General features: G+C 40.5%; 1 pseudogene; it reads right to left on the minus strand.

Annotated features, from left to right (window-relative positions):
* Positions 1 to 4118: 4118 nt before the first annotated feature.
* The window catches only part of LOC105111259 (ferredoxin--nitrite reductase, chloroplastic-like), an 11133-nt pseudogene continuing 1355 nt past the window's right edge, over positions 4119 to 13896 (minus strand).

The raw sequence follows: 13896 nt of genomic DNA on the forward strand, positions 1-13896 counted from the left end.
TCCATCATTCTTCTTAGTGAAATTTAACTGATTATAACACAATAAGCAGTTGGGCTTGGCTTATGGTATGGCATTTAGAAGCTAAGAATTGTCCTTTGCCTGAAGAAGAAAGCTGGCAACTTTGTGAATCTTCTGGGCACCATTGTTAATGGAGCAAGGTCTTCAATGGAAAGGAACCGAACAATTTTATGTGCAATTTCGACGGGACGGTTGCTAAGCCTGTCTAAAGTCTCCGCTGTTTCCGTTGTTCATGTGTTTGTGGAACTTGATAGAAAAAACGAAACGCCAGCAAATGATGAAAATAAATTAAATCAGACAGCAGAACCACCAGTGAATGTTTGATCTCGACTGATTCCGTTTCGATGGGTATGTTTTTGTAAGAAATCAAAACTTGTTTAAATCTTAAGCTTTAAGATTCCAATTTGAAAGGAAAATATTATCTTACAACCACCCTGGGATTGTCATGGGAAAAACCATTTTTTACTAATACTTATTTTAAAATTTCTGTTTCTAAGAATCATTTCAAGAAATTTTCGAAACCGTCACATCTTTATTTGAAAAGACAGTACAATACTCCACTGTGCGAAAAGTTAAGTGGGCTTATGGCTTATGCAAAAAACCAACCTCTAGAAATAGTTCCCTGCTCCCACAGAAACAGGTTTCAGAGCCTTTTTTTCTCTAAAACCTGCAACTTTAGCCCTCGGCCCTCTATTCAATGCCTAGGAGCGCCCGACCTTAAAAGCTGAAAATTAAGCGGGACACAAGGTATCCTAACCAACCAGGCCCAGAAACCAAACACAAATTGCCTTTTTAACTTTTTGTCTCCTCCTTCCATTGAATTTGGGAGATTTTCATTTCCCGTCGAACCTAAATTTAAATCCATGTACAAAAGGGTCTCCAACGCTGGAGGAGGGCTGGGCCTCCACCGCGTTTAACTTAACTGGAGTGTTAGTAATTTTTTTTTTTATCAACATTTTGACTAAACAACTATGCAGAAGGCGGGATTGGGTGCTTAAGAAAAACTTTTAACTATGCTCCAAATTTTTTTGGAAAGTTTTAATCAAATTATTCCATTCAAATCTGCTTACATTTTAGTACTCTTTCCTTAAAAAAAAAAAAAACAAGAGGAAGAAGAAGCACAGGCAAGATGACAAACCACAATTCATATCTCAATGGATCTTCTTCAATTGGATTCTTAAGTTATTCGCTATTCTCAATTGTACACCTTCCTCCATATCCGTGTCAAAATTGCAGATTTATGTTGTCAATATGACAACGTTTTGAAATAAACCTGATCGTTTTATATATATATATATATTGGTTGCGAAGTCAACTGAAATTGTACAATGAAAATAATTCATATTTTAAAGATAAAATTCAGAGAATATAATTAGCAATATATATGTTATAATTTAGAGACCAATTTGTCATTTGTCTAAAAATAAAAGAAAATGAATTGTCGCTGCAAGTCTAGAGCCGAGATTGGAATTATGCGTGAATCATTGTGATAATTTTTTTTAGATTAATATGGGTGTGCGGGCCAGATTGCGCGTACCATGACTAATCCCACGGGCCCTGAAGTTAACGACCATGTAAGCCTCCAGTGGCCATCATATGAGCAACCAAGAACTCGAACCTGAGATCACAGGGGGAATCATTGTGATAATTGCGTGTGGAGGTGGTGGGTCGTGCCTTACCCTGGGCTTTTCACGGTTTGACTCCAATACTTAAATATGTTAGAAAATGTAAATGTAGTTATTTTTAAAAATATTTTTTATTTAAAAAAATATGTTAATAATTTTTTTTATTTTTTAAAAATTATTTTTAAAATCAACGTATCAAAATATCAAAATAATTTAAAAATATTAAAAATATATTAATTTAAAAAAAAATTAAAATTTTTTGAAAGTAATTTTAAAAAACACTCCCAAACATACTTTTAAACTTGAGGTTATTTAGAGGGCTTGGAAGCCAATTTTCTTGATTAATTCAAATGCGGCATCCTCCAATTTTTAGAGGAGCCTTCTTTTGTTGAGTGGCTCCAGCCATTATTGTCGAATCTTGTATTCTAATTATTTTATCTTGATAAACTCGATGTCAAATATTTTTCTCCATAATCTGTGTGTGAGTAGTCATTAACTTGAGCAAACTAACAAGGTTTATTAGTGTTTAGTTTAGTACAACTAAACTGAACTATGGGTAACGTGACTGTTACTTTTTCAACGAGACTGCTGGCACAGCCAGGCATCGGAATGCATGTTGTCTCCAAGCTGAGAAGATTGTGCAGTAGCAGTGGTTTAGTAAGTCGGAAGGTAAAGATACATTCTTTGCTAACAAGATCCATTATGTGGGCATGTCTAAAAATTTTACAAAGTAATTAACGAGCACTCCATCAGCAAGAAGACTGCATGAGTAAAAACTGCTTTAAGCACAACCAAGGAATCTTTCCCACAGCACGCTGCTACCCAACCCAATCAACTACCAATCTGGTTGCTTCTAGCACAGCAATTCAGGCCTGTACTTGAATTTGCAAGCTCTACCGTCCGAAACCTGTCCCTGGTGAGTGGTGATCTTTAACATCTGAATTCGCTCCAACAGGTAGTACTGAAGCAGTGTTACTGTGGTGGCTTAAAAACTACAATACTATATGGCACTAATAAGCTCTTAGAAACTCAGCTCTACTCAGAAGTGCAAGGAAAACAACATACAAATCAGGTTTTGAATTTATGTTCTTGGCTGCTCAATTCAAACTATACAAGATGCAAGCATTTGTTTGAGATCTCTTTTGTCATTTGGATTATTCTTTTAACATGATAGATGTTAAAAACTCCAAATCAATGCAAACAAAAGACAAACAGTAAATCAATCATGTGCCTAGGCTCCCCGGACACCTGACTATGGCAATTCCGAGACTGGAAAGTAGGCACTCATTCTTGTGAAATAGATAGCATCTAGCGAACGAGATTTTATTCATTTTTTTGTTGAAAAGACATGTTAATTAACTTGTTTACCAAACGGGAAGCGTTCATTTTGAATTGCACTACACTAATTGCTGCGAAATTCAGTGTTGAACGGGAACCTTTCTCTTTGCTGGTTTTGAATGAATTCGTTGAATATTTCTCGAACATGTCAACTTTTCTTACTCAAGGAGTAAATTTGAACTGGAGCTAAATGTATTGCACTGTACATATCAATTCAAATGACAAAGCGATCTGCAATCTGAAAGAAAATACAATTGTTTGGTCACCAAGTCTCAAACTTCACAAGTACTAAGAAGTCTAAAGGAGGAGCAGAATCCCACATCAACAAAAACCAACTTTCTCTTGTTGTTTATAATAGATACGCAAAGCCAGATGCCTCATGAAACTCAGAACCGTGGGCAAGTAACCGAAGTGGAGGTGATAAGATGATTGTACATTGAATCAAGTCGTCGATTTGCCAATTTTCTGGCCTGCCCGTTCCAAGCCTAGAACTGAGCTATGTGATCCTAGTGACGGCCTGAATTACAAGCTTGCTAACTTTTTTTACTCGTCAAATATAGGGTAAATCCAACCGGACCATCACTTGCCCATATTGGTTACTTGGGATCTAAGAAAACAAAGAGGAATAAGAAGTGGTTGGGAGGAGACCTTGTTGAAAGATGTTCCAGACAGTCTCAACTCTTTACGATTGTAATTTCAAACCGCTCACAAGTATACTGGGGCTCTAGGAGTGGCGCTATTTTTTTTGGCAGATACCTCCTGAAGCACAAAAGTCTTTTACAGGCAGAATTTCTTCATCCCAGTCAAGACTCATTCTTAGATAATAATCCACAAAAGAACAAAGAGTTATGGGGGAGTCGTACAAACATCTTTTCAATTTTTATTTTTTCAGCCTCTTGAGTGCTTGAAGTTTTGCGTCTATAAAACCATGCTCGTAGAAGCTCTAGAACACAAAACCCTTCCCTATTCATTTCTTAGACCTCTATCAGTCTTCATGGTCCTATGAGATCATTTCTGTTTCAAAAGCTTGAATTTCATGCCCTCCATGTTTGCAAAGAAACAAGAGTGGACATATTTACTTTATGAACTAATCCTCCACGTCTTCCCTCTCCCTAGGTACAGCTCCAAAATGTTTAACTAAAATGTCCACAAACAAAGGCACCAAGTCCTTGCAGGGAACACATCTGCTCCTTCACAAACTTTCCCATTTTCATCTCTTGCCATGCAGCCCATGAACCCAATATCGGCAACTTGCACCTGCCCACAGGTATTAGGACAGCCTGTCCAATGCATTCTCACTGGTCAAGTCACTGACACTAACCTCTGCACCTCCACAGTTATCTCGAAGGCCCTGGCCTTTGTTTCAATTATTGCTTGCCCGTAAAACTGGTTGCCAGTGCATGCTTACCAACACTTTCATGAGAAGAGGTGGTTCGTGTTAGGTTGGTTGCCATTTCATGTAAGGCACCAACCATTTATCATTGACTATTGGTAGCCACCATTGTTGAATGAGATAGAGTTGGTGGCCACCATTGTTGAATGAGCTAGAGTTGGTAGCCACCAATGTTGACAACAAACCAAGAAGAGCTTCCATGAATGCCTATAAATAGAGGCATATATGAGAGAGCAAAATGTGAGAGAGGAAGTAGAGCCAAAGAGGTGAGAAATGTAGGAGAGAGTGGGCTGCCATTGCAGCACAAAAGGAGAGAAATAGAGTGAGGTTGAGAGTTGCTCAAAGAGGGGATGATTCCTCCTCCTCTATTGTTGTAAATCTTGTACTCTCCCTACATAATGTAATGGCTTCTCCCGTGGATGTAGGCGGTTTTTCCGAACCACGTTAAATATTGTGTCAGTGTGCTTGGCCTCCTATGAGTAAATATCAGTACATCATCGGTCGGAATTCCCAACAATTGGTATCAGAGCCTTCGGTTTAAAGTGGTGTTTGATTTTGCTCAAAAATGAAAGTTGTCAAAATTATATTTTGACCATACCATTATGTAGAGGAGGAAGAGACGAAGCCACTGGTGAAAACCGCGTCAAAATCGGACGCCAAAAACCGCCCTAGAGCTCCGGCGGGGTGACTGTCCACGTCATCAGCCACGTCAGCAGTTCTGCACAGTCATCAGACACGTCGCCTGACACATCAGCACTCTGGCCAGTCAAACTGCCACGTCATTAGGCATGTCAGCAGTTCTGCACAGTCATCACACGTCACCTGACACATCAGTACTCTGACCAGTCAAACTGCTACGTCAGATTTGGTTGACCCTATATGTCCTACGTGGCTGACACATCATCACAGCCACGTCAGCTCCCTGGGTTTTGATCTTGTGTGGCGGAGTCTACGTGCAACCGGTTCTGAGATTGAATCTGGGCCGTTTATCAGGCCAGAATTGTTTTGATCAAATCTTAGCCGTCTGAAGTGCGATTTGGACGATTTCAGACTTGTTTCCAGCTAATTTGATCGTTCCGGATGCAATGGTATGGTCCGATCATTGAGATTAAGATCAGAAATGGCAGTGATGAATGATTAAAGAGAGATTGCCCGATTAGGAGGCATCTGATGGTCATCATGGTGGTCGATGGAGCTGAAGAAGAAGAAATCACACATGTTTGCCCAATTACATGTGTTGAACTATTATGTGGGGAATTTTAATTGCCTTGAGGGAAGTTAAAATTGGGACACTCAAAACACCCGATCATGTGGACAATTTGAGGTGGAGAGTGAAATTTGATGAAGACCAATCTTGACGAATCTGAGCACCGGTAGTCTCGCCAGATGTTGAGAAATCAGGTAAAAAACAAGGATACCCCAGATCACTTGTAAAGGAAAGCCGCGACAAAGCTAGCAAATGGTTGTATATACGAAAAGACAGTACGATGGATAGATATGGCCTAAGAAGTTCTGGCTAGGAGATTGGGTTTTAAGCGGGACCATTGTGACCCCTCCAATCTTTCCTGGGAACTTGCTTAGTGGAAGGATTATCCATACGGTACTATTTTCGTATATGTGATAGTTTGTTATGAAACTGTTGAAGACTAGCAGGATGACGGCACAAAGGAACAGTTGGGTTCCGTATGATCAAGGATCTGATGGAGTGGTGATTTCTCCAAGAAAGTTAGATTCGGTGACTGTAATTTCTCGAGGGGAGAATTAATGAAGACCCTGATAATGGTAGAGAAATACATCAAGGAAATGAAGATTGGCACCCTATTTTGACTTGGATAGATGTTGTGACAGGATGAGCTGCTGTCAAACATAAGCAAGGAATAGGGAGAAATCTGGAGAATCAAAATTGCACGAGAGCACACGAAGATTGTGTAGGAGTACCCGGAGGATCCAACGAGGTAATGTAATGAGACAACAGGTGCAAGGAAAAGAAGAGTTCCCAGATGAAGCTCAGAGCAGAGACTGTATGAAAAAGTTGTACAACAAAAAGTCTCTTGTGCTCTTGATAAAGGCAACAAGCAAGGACCTTTCCAATGCATGCAAGGATGGAAAGATGAGCTGTTGCAGATGCACCTAATTGAGGGGGTGTAAACGCGTGTGATAAAAGGTGACCGCCTATGATGAAAGGCGAAGACACCAAAGGGAGTTGGTGTGGTTGGAGCTGTTAAGCAGAAAAGGCGTAGAAGCTCCAAACATAGAAATTGAGGTGGAGGATTGCAAGGAGTATACCGCAACTTTCTCTTTCTATGTAATTAGTGGCAGTGATCTCTCCCATAGTCCACATGGTGATAGAGAATCTTAGTCACTGGAGACATCCCCGATGAAGGAGGATGTGACTGCTTTATGACGAACAAAGACACCTCAGACAGAAAGTGTATGGGCCATGATATGAGTCCAATTTCAGACCGTCTCATGAAGACAGGCAGAGACACCTCAAGAGAAGGTGTGAGGACCGTGATATGAGTCCAAGTTTGGACCATCTCATGACAACAGGCGAAGACACCTCAGGAGAAGGTGTGAGGACCGTTATATAAGTCCAAGGTCAGACCGCCGCATGACGACGAGCGGAGACACCTCAGGAGAAGGTGTGAGGGCTGTGGAAGGAGCCCAGTTCAGAACGCCCCAGAGCCAATATGATGGCTAGGTATGAGTGGACAGATGGATAGCAAATGAAAGGGTTATGATGAGGATGGAGACAAATGCAGGATTGATTTTCATGGATATTGCCCCCATGCTAAAGATCAATGAGCTAGAAGACATTTGCCTTGGACAATAAGTGGATGACTTGTGGAGCATTAAGACGCGGCTACTATGAAGGAGCAGAGGGCATGCGTAGGTTCCGGGAACAAGTTGACTCTTGTCAAGGTGGTGAGCTCGGTAATGGCATTGTAATACTCAGAGTATGAAGATAGATATGGATCAACCTTTTATGGGCTGCCCCCATGGTTAAAGGTGGAAAGCTACCTAGACTCTTAAGACTAAGAGTGGGAGACTCATGGAGAAGTAAGGCGTGGTTCCTAGGGTGGAACAGAGGGCAGGCGCAACTCCTGGATGAGTAGACTCTTGGAAGAGTGGTGAGCTTGTGATCATATTGAGATACTTAGATAATGACTGTCGCACTTGAAATATCCGTTTGAGGGGGTGTTGTAAGCCTTGATGTGAGGCTTGATGAATCATTCCGGACCGAGCATAGTTGATACACTCGAAGGGGAATGTTATTCCAGAGACAAGCGTTAACACTATTCAGATGTGATGTGGCAAATCATCTGGTTATAGTGATCCTTTTGTGTGAGAAAAGGTATGCTTTGGTTACTCTGATGATTGAAAGGTTTAGTGAGTACCTATAAACTTGGTCAAAGATGCTCTCAGAATGGAAAGCTTGGAACAGCTGCAAGATGCAAGCTTGTGTTGAAGAAGCAAGAGGACAGTTGCCCCACATGAATGGCAAAGGGGGTGATTATTAGGTTGGTTGCCATTTCATGTAAGGCACCAACCATTTACCATTGACTATTGGTAGCCACCATTATTGAATGAGATAGAGTTGGTGGCCACCATTGTTGAATGAGCTAGAGTTGGTAGCCACCAATGTTGACAACAAACCAAGAAGAGCTTCCATGAATGCCTATAAATAGAGGCATATATGAGAGAGCAAAATGTGAGAGAGGAAGTAGAGCCAAAGAGGTGAGAAATGTAGGAGAGAGTGGGCTGCCATTGCAGCACAAAAGGAGAGAAAAAGAGTGAGGTTGAGAGTTGCTCAAAGAGGGGATGATTCCTCCTCCTCTATTGTTGTAAATCTTGTACTCTCCCTACATAATGTAATGGCTTCTCCCGTGGATGTAGGCGGTTTTGCCGAACCACGTTAAATATTGTGTCAGTGTGCTTGGCCTCCTATGAGTAAATATCAGTACATCACCGGTCGGAATTCCCAACAGTTCGGGTGAGAAACTGTCTTTCAATAGAAGATCTTTAAGTAAGGCTTCAATCTTCGAGTTCTCGATATTGGGAATTATGATGTTCTGCTCTGCAGTGAGTCTGAGTTCGCCGGGACCATAAATGTCAGCTAGATGAGCTAGCCCATCCATGTCATCTGCTTGGAAACGACCAACAGGAATGTGAAGACCTACGTAGCTAAAACCCTCCTGCTTCTGTGAATGGACACAGATAACCCCTCCTTTCCCATTGCTTTTGAATCAAATCTTCAGAAGATTCTCTCTCTAGCCATTGATGGGGCATTCTTTTCACTACTTCTCACCTGAATCCTTCAATGCCCTACATTTATACAGAATTCGTTCGATGAGGGAAATACTAAGTGAAGATAAGGGGAATAAATGACGTATCAAAAGATGAACGATGACTCACAAGCTCGTCAATCAACCACCACATCATTCTTGTTTTTTGCCTGTTCCCTCTGAAGCCAAGATCAGTCTTGTTTTTTACATGTTCCCTCTAAAACTCCGCAAGGCCTTTAAAGGAGGGACGTAAGCAAGATCATTGATGCGAGGATGCTCGTAAAGATCATGAGAACCCACAACACATACATTCCACTTCCTTGGCCTAGAAAGATAGAGAGGGGTTAAGGTTGTAAAGTCATGTAATTAGGTGGCATAATTAATGGGATTTGAGTGAGAGATGAGTTGTAATTGGTGGAGGATGAGTTGGTATAATGAGTGGAGGATGAGTTGTTAGGTATATATTCCTCCTAAATTTATGACCATTATACCCTCACTCTTGCCTATAAATAGGCAATGCATTCAAGCCTATATGCACACCAAAAATAGAGAGAAGAAGAAGAGAGTGAAGAGAGAGTAATCCCACAAAATTGTGAGGTATTTGTGATAGAGTAAGTGAGGTGTTTTCTCCTAATAATAGAGAGATTCTTAGTTGTTCTCCTATTATTAGAGAGAGGTTGTAATTCCCACATTACTTAGTAAAATCCTTCTATACTTGTCTGTGGACGTAGCCCAATTGGGTGAACCACGTAAATTCTTGTGTGTTCTATTTCTCATTTTATCCGGTCTCTTATCTTTTATCTTGTCGGGTTTGCATGCCAGCATCCTAACAGTGGTATCAGAGCCTTTTGGTTGATGTTGTTAATACACAAAGTTATTCATGCTTACGGACACTATTCACCTATACGACACTATTCATCTATACGGTACTATTCACGAAGGTTACTGTTGGCGTATATAGAAAGTCAGTGCGGTGATTAAATACAGTCTAGGAAGTTCTGTCTAAGGAGATTGGGTTTTAAGCGGGACCGTTTGTCACCCCTCCAATCTTTCTTGGGAACTTACTTAGTGAAGTATTATTCACACGATACTATTTCTATATACATTACAAACCTGTGAAACAGTGATAGCTGAATAGATCTCGGTGAATACAATGGCAGCAAAGTACGAGATTGAGAGATTTAATGGGAGTAATTTTTCATTGTGGAAAATGAGAATCAAGGCAATCTTAAGGAAAGACAATTGCTTGGCAGCAATTGGGGATCGACCCATGGAGATCACTGATGATGCAAAATGGAATGAGATGGATGGCAATGCTATTGCTAACATACATTTAGCATTAGCCGATGAAGTATTATCAAGTGTGGCGTAGAAGAAAACAGCTAAGGAGATATGGGAGACTCTATCAAAGTTATACGAGTCCAAGTCTTTGCACAATAAGATTTTCTTAAAGAGAAGACTTTATACCCTTCGAATGGCAGAAACCACGTCGGTGACTGACCACATCAACATAATAAGAACTCTATTTTCACAACTCACTACGTTGGGTCATCAAATAGAGGAAAATGAACGTGCAGAGCTTCTACTTCAAAGTCTTCCTGATTCGTATGATCAGCTTATTATCAACTTGACCAATAATATCCTCTCAAACTATTTAGTCTTCGATGATGTTGCAGCCGCTATCTTGGAAGAAGAAAATAGGCGCAAAAACAAAGGAGACAAAAACAGTTCAAACCAAGCAGAGGCATTGTTGGTGTCAAGAGGAAGATCAACGGAGCGTGGCTCTAGTGGGAGTCAAAGGCAGGGGAGGTCCAAATCAAGAAGTAAGAAGGCTGTGAAATGCTACAACTGTGGCAAAAAGGGGCACTTCAAAAAGGATTGTTGGTTTAAAAAGGGTATAGAAAATTCTGCAGAGTCATCAAAATCTCAAGGGTGTGTTGCGAGCACCTCAGAAGATGGAGATGTTTTATATAGTGAAGCAGTGACAATCTCTACAGATACAGAAGAGCTCACTGAGGTCTGGCTAATGGATTCAGGAGCAACATGGCATATGACTCCCAATCGAGATTGGTTCCATACATATAAACCTATCTCTGGAGGCAAAGTGTTCATGGGTGATAATCATGCTTTAGAGATTGTTGGCATTAGCACCATCAAATTGAAGATGTATGATGGCTTGATTCGTACTATTTCAAAAGTGCGACATATGAAAGACTTAAAGAAGAATCTTTTGTCTATAGGACAATTTGATAGTCTTGGCTGTAAGATCCGAACAGACAATGGAATTATGAAAATCATCAAAGGAGCGTTGGTGGTTTTAAAGGCAAGAAAGACAGTTGCAAATGTATTTGCATTAATGAGAGAAACACATCATGAGGCAGAAGCGTCAATCGCATCAGCCAGTCCTGCAGAAGAGAAGACGATGATGTGGCATCAAAAATTAGGTCACATGTCAGAAAAAGGTTTAAAGGTTCTCTCTTATCAGAAGTTACTCCCTGAGCTTACAAAGGTTACTTTACCTTTTTGTGAGCACTGTGTTACAAGTAAACAACACAGGTTGAAGTTTGGCACATCTACAACTAAGAGCAAATACATCTTAGACCTGATTCACTCTGATGTTTGGCAAGCACTGGTTGTATCCTTGGGAGGAGCAAGATACTTTGTATCATTCATAGATGACTTCTCCAGGAGATGTTGGGTGTATCCAATTAAAAGAAAGGCAGATGTGCTTACAGTCTTTAAAACTTTCAAAGTGCGGGTGGAACTTGAATCTGAAAAGAAGATCAAGTGTTTGAGGACTGACAATGGAGGAGAATATACCAGTGATGAATTTGATAACTTTTGTCAACATGAAGGTATCAAAAGGCAGTTCACAACGGCATACACTCCACAACAAAATGGAGTGGCAGAGCGGATGAACAGAACTCTATTAGAAAGAACAAGAGCAATGTTGAAGGCTGCAGGTCTAGGAAAGTCATTCTAGGCAGAAGCAGTCAATACCGCCTGTTATGTGATAAATCGATCTCCATCAACCGCAATTGAGCTAAAGACACCGATGGAGATGTGGACTGGAAAACCAGCTGATTATTCTCTATTGCATATATTTGGAAGTCCTGTGGACGTGATTTACAATACACAAGAAGTTAGCAAGGTGGATTTAAAATCCAAAAAATGTGTATTTTTAGGATATGCTGATGGAGTGAAGGGGTATCGCTTGTGGGATCCCACTACCCACAAGGTAGTGATCAGCAGAGATGTCATATTTGCAGAAGGTAAAATGCAAATGGAAGAACATAATAGCATTCTAAAGGAGACTACAGCAATCCATGTAGAAAATACTCAGAATCATGCTTCTTCTGAAGCTGTATCAGAGCATGAAGAGCAAGAACAAATAGAGTCTGAAACTCCTGAAGTTCGGCGGTCAACTCGTGAAAGAAGACCACCGGCTTGGCACTCAGAATATGTTACTGAAAGTAACATTGCATACTGTCTTCTAACAGAGGATGGAGAGCCATCAACTTTCCATGAGACTATAAAAAACACAGATGTATATATGTGGATGACAGCAATGCAAGAGGAGATTGAAGCTCTGCACAAGAATAATACTTGGGATCTTGTTCCGCTACCACAAAGAAGAAAGGCCATTGGCAACAATTGGATTTACAAGATAAAACGTGATGGCAATGATCAAGTGGAGCGGTATCGTGCAAGATTGGTGGTGAAAGGATATACTCAAAAAGAAGGAATAGACTTCAATGAGATATTTTCTCCGGTGGTACGACTTAGGACAATCAGAGTAGTCTTGGCAATGTGTGCTATATTTGATCTTCACTTGGAGCAGTTAGACGTGAAAACTGCATTTCTTCATGGAGAACTTGAAGAAGAAATTTATATGCTCCAACTAGAGGGTTTTGCTGAAACAGGCAAGGAGAACTTGGTTTGCAGGTTGAACAAATCTCTATACGGTCTCAAACAGGCGCCGAGGTGTTGGTATAAGAGATTTGATTCCTTCATAATTAGCCTTGGGTACAACAGACTCAGTTCAGACCATTGTACGTATTACAAGAGGTTTGAAGAAGATTTCATCATTTTGTTGTTGTACGTGGATGACATGTTGGTGATAGGCCCCAACAAAGATCGAGTCCAAGAATTAAAGGCACAGTTGGCTAGGGAATTTGATATGAAGGACTTGGGACCAGCAAACAAGATTCTAGGGATGCAAATTTACCGAGACAGAAGTAAGAGGAAGATTTGGCTTTCTCAAAAGAATTATTTGAAGAAGATCTTGCGACGCTTCAACATGCAAGATTGTAAGCCAATTTCCACCCCACTTCCTATTAACTTCAAATTATCCTCAAGTATGTCTCCTAGCAATGAAGCAGAGAGGATGGAGATGTCTTGAGTATCGTATGCATCAGCAGTGGGAAGTTTAATGTTTGCCATGATATGTACAAGACCAGACATTGCACAAGCAGTGGGAGCAGTTAGTCGATACATGGCAAATCCTGGTAGAGAGCATTGGAATACTATTAAGAGGATCTTGAGATACATCAAGGGTATCTCAGATGTTGCATTATGTTATGGAGGATCAGAATTTACTATCAGAGGATATGTTGATTCAGATTTTGCTGGTGACCTTGAGAAAAGGAAGTCCACTACAGGCTATGTGTTCATAATTGCAGGAGGAGCTGTGAGCTGGGTTTCTAAACTTCAGACTGTTGTAGCGTTATCCACAACAGAAGCTGAGTACATGGCAGCTACACAAGCTTGTAAAGAAGCAATATGGATGAAGAAACTTATGGAGGAGCTCGGGCACAAACAAGAGAATATTCTTTTGTATTGTGATAGTCAAAGTGCCTTGCATATTGCAAGGAATCCAGCGTTTCATTCAAGAACAAAACACATAGATGTTCAGTATCACTTTGTTCGCGAAGTGGTGGAAGATGAAAGTGTGGATTTTCAGAAGATTCACACAAAGGAAAACCCAGCAGATGCTTTGACGAAACCGGTCAACACTGATAAGTATATATGGTGCAGATCCTCTTACGGCCTAGCAGAAACGTAAGCAGCATGAAGATGACAAGTATAGAAATGATAGAAGAATCACAAAAGATCAAGTGTGAAGACTTGATTAACTCATCAAAGTCTTCAAGTGGGAGAATGTGAAATCACCCTAACATTGTTGACAATGTTTGTCAACAATGTTAGGCACAAATTTGTCAACAATGTTAGGCAC

Source organism: Populus euphratica, unplaced genomic scaffold, assembly GCF_000495115.2.
Source record: "Populus euphratica unplaced genomic scaffold, PopEup_1.0 scaffold3.1, whole genome shotgun sequence".
Classification (NCBI taxonomy): domain Eukaryota; kingdom Viridiplantae; phylum Streptophyta; class Magnoliopsida; order Malpighiales; family Salicaceae; genus Populus; species Populus euphratica.